A 3,614-nucleotide genomic window follows, 5' to 3' on the forward strand; every position below is an offset into this window, starting at 1 on the left:
GTGGAGTTGGGTAGGTGGGGAGGTGAGGAGTTGGGGAGGTAGAGAGGTGGGGGTGGGGAGGTGAGGAGTTGGGGAGGAAAGGGGTGGGGAGGTGGGGAGATGAGGAGTTGGGGAGGTAGGGGACATGGGGGGTGGGGACATGGGGAGTTGGGTGGGTGGGGAGGTGGTGAGGAGATGAGGGAGAGGAACCTGTAATCAGAATTTATTGTATGAAAAAAAGAGCAGAATTTATTGTATGAAAGAAATATTAAGAAAAAACCAAAATTCTACACAAGGAGAATATAGGAGACAGTCTCTGTAATTGTTAAAGATAAACCCACTCCTCTTCCTGTTGCAGGAAGAGAGGCCTCTGGAGGCCAGACTCAGGTCATCAAAGTGTAAGCAAAGGATGCCTGAGTAACGAATGAGCAAACAAAGCCAGTTTTCTTCTAGTTTTCGTTATGGATATGTAAATTCAATTTTGTGTATATTAAAGTAGCAAGAATCATTTTTGCATTGCCAAAGAAGCCATGTGTTATACCTTTGAGGAAGTAATTGTGAAGATTGCCTGTTTTTTTTTAATTCCGTTGACCCTTAATACAATAAGACTTAAATAGATTGGTCACCAAATATATCTGTCAAACTGAACAGCTTAGAAAACGTGACTTTTTTTCTAATTATTTTCTTGGGTAAAGGATTTCTATGACCACATTTTAAAAAAATTCTTTTTAAAACTGAAGTAAATCATTCAATTATCATGTTATGTAGCAAGTAAATTTTTACTACTCTACATTTAAAAAAATCAAATCCTTCCTCTTAAAAAAGTAACTTAAATCAACAAAAAGAAATTAAAATACTCTGTGACAAAAATTTTAAATGGTTTAATACTTTCCTCAAGGGAAATTTCTTAAGAAATAAGAGCTGTGAATTAAATTTTCTCATATCAACATATTAAGTTTTAATAATGTGACTCCTCTAAGCTCAGGTCTATTTCAGTAACTATCTGAGGGAGCCAACCATCTTGGTCTTCAAATGACTGACACTTGGATTCATCCCATTCACAGCCGACTCCCGTATCCTATGTAACATGACCCCAGCTTTCCATTTAGAACTGGGAATTCCTTTAACCCAATCCAGCCTCATGTTGCCTTCATCTGGCACTGCCCAGCCTGTGCCCAGCCTCTTTTCTCTCACTGAGAACCATGCTGCCCTCCACCTCCCCCTACTCCCACCTCTCGACAATGTTCTCCTATTGCATCATTGTTACAGAGAAGGCCAGGCAAAGAGTGAACATTTCCTTATTCATCCTTGGGAAAGAACTAGAGGCTCCTTACAGTCAGGTCACCATCTATTCTCCCAAAGGAAATGTTTTATGTCACTATGATTAATTTGACAATTAGAACACTGACTGCTGATTCTATGGCACCCAGGAGCCTACCTTATCAAGGGAAAGTGTTCAAATTTCCCTTGACAATTAAAAACGTTCCTCCTGAAAATTAGATTCTAAACTTAGGGAGCACAAATCTAAAGCTGTCTCTTCTACCTAAAACAATCTTTGGGACTTTCCAGATAACCTCTGAAAAATTATAAATGCTGTTTAGTAGGTTTTCTGCCACCCCCATAAGTTTCTCAGCTGAAGCGGTAAGCCAGATCAAGCTGAACTGAAGAAGTATAAAAAAAAGGTTTATTAAGCAAAGCAACTCCTGGGTGGGTTCTCTCATCCAGAGACAGAGCCCAGAGAAGTTGTGCACCCACATTAAAGCAGGGAGATTTATAGACTGCAGGCGAGGGGTGATCTTGTGTTGCCACAAGCTAGGTTTGAGCCCAAGTATGATCAAAAGCTGACCACTTAGGTGGCTCAGGTGGGGACTTGTGTGGTAGTGGCATTAGGGGCAGAAGTTGCAGTAGTGGCCAAGAATGTGAAATTGGGCTTTCTGGATTCTGTTCTTCGTTATGAGACTCTCTGAGCTGATGGGGTTTGGAGAGAGAGAGGTGTGTGTGTGGTGGGGGGGAGTGGGGCTTTCTGGACTGTTCCCCTACTTGTGAATCAAGATTTGGGATCACAGTAGCTGCTCCAGCTGCCTGGCACTATGCCTTCTCTCTGTCATCATAAACTCTAACCCTCTGGAAAAGCCCAATTACATTCTTTCTAAGTTGCCTTGGTCATGGGGTCTGATCACAATAGAAAAGTAGGAGAGGGCAAGAGTAATAAGAATGTATTATATACCTGCATTTAATGGGGGGGAGTCTTCTGTTTTGTGTTAATTTTATTGGTTAAATAAAGAGACTGCCTTGGCCCTTTAATAGGACAGAAAATTAGGTAGGCAGAGTAGACAGAACAGAATGCTGGGAGAAAGAAAGCCGAGTCAGGCAGTCGCCATGACTCTCCTCTCTGAAATGGATGCTCGTTAGACTCGTCCCGGTAAGCCACACTCAAGTGGCAATACGGATATTAAAAATGGGTTAGATCAATATGTAAGAGCTAGCCAATAAGAGGTTATAACTAATAGGCCAGCCAGTGTTTAAATGAATACAATTTGTGTGTTGTTATTTCAGGGCATAAGCTAGCCAGGCGGCTGGGTGGCAGGAACATAGCCCGCTGCTCCTACTACATGCATTAAACAAAAATTATTTAAAGTATAAGGTGGAGAGCAATAAAGGAAGAAAGCACATGCCATAAACCTCTGGTTCCTATATGTGCACACATAGGCTCACACATGTACACATGCATGTATACCACACACACACACACACACACACACATACAAAACTTCTGAGAAGCCGTTGTATACTTCCTTATGCTTGTCCGAAGCCTGTAGTATGTTTCTTTTCATGATTCGATAGTATTAGGTAACTGTAGATGGAATTGTGTCCCACTGGGTCCCACAGACTTTCAGTCCCAAATAAACACACTGAGGCTTATATTACTTATAAACTGGTTGGCCTATTAGCTCAAGTTTATTATTAACTAGCTCTCACAACTTAAATTAACCCATAATTCTTATCTATGTTTAGCCATGTGGTTTGGTAACTTTCTCAGTAAGGCATTCTCTTGCTTCCCCTGTGTCTGGCTGGTGACTGCATGTCTGCCTTTCCTCTTCCCAGAATTCTCTTAGTCTGGTTGCTCCCTCTTATACTTCTTGCCTGTCTACTGGCCAATCAGCATTTTATTAAACCAATATGAGTGACAGATCTTTACAATGTACAAGAGCATTATCCCACAGCAGGTAACCACAATACCAGCAGTCACAACCCCCATTATTTAAATCTTCCTTTAATTTTGCTGTAACTTGTTTCAATCTAAAAGTTTTATTAGAGATGCCTGTCAAACCTCATAAATACCTTACTCTAATCTTTGTTTTTTTTTATTAAAATGTAGAAGATTTTAATCTGTTTAATATGTATAGTCAATTACATCCACATGAGTATATGATGCCGGCATCGGGCAGAGGACCAGGCGACAGCAGAATGGTAGCGATTGCATTGTCATCATTTGCTGTTTTTACTGCCTGAGTTCATCTGCCATGCATGTGTTAGCAACACCAAAAATAAAATGTAGCATACTTTAAATCTGATTATATATATATATACATGTATATATATGTATGTATATATATATGTATGTATATATATAT

The sequence above is a fragment of the Microtus ochrogaster genome, chromosome 15 (assembly GCF_000317375.1).
Source record: "Microtus ochrogaster isolate Prairie Vole_2 chromosome 15, MicOch1.0, whole genome shotgun sequence".
NCBI lineage: Eukaryota > Metazoa > Chordata > Mammalia > Rodentia > Cricetidae > Microtus > Microtus ochrogaster.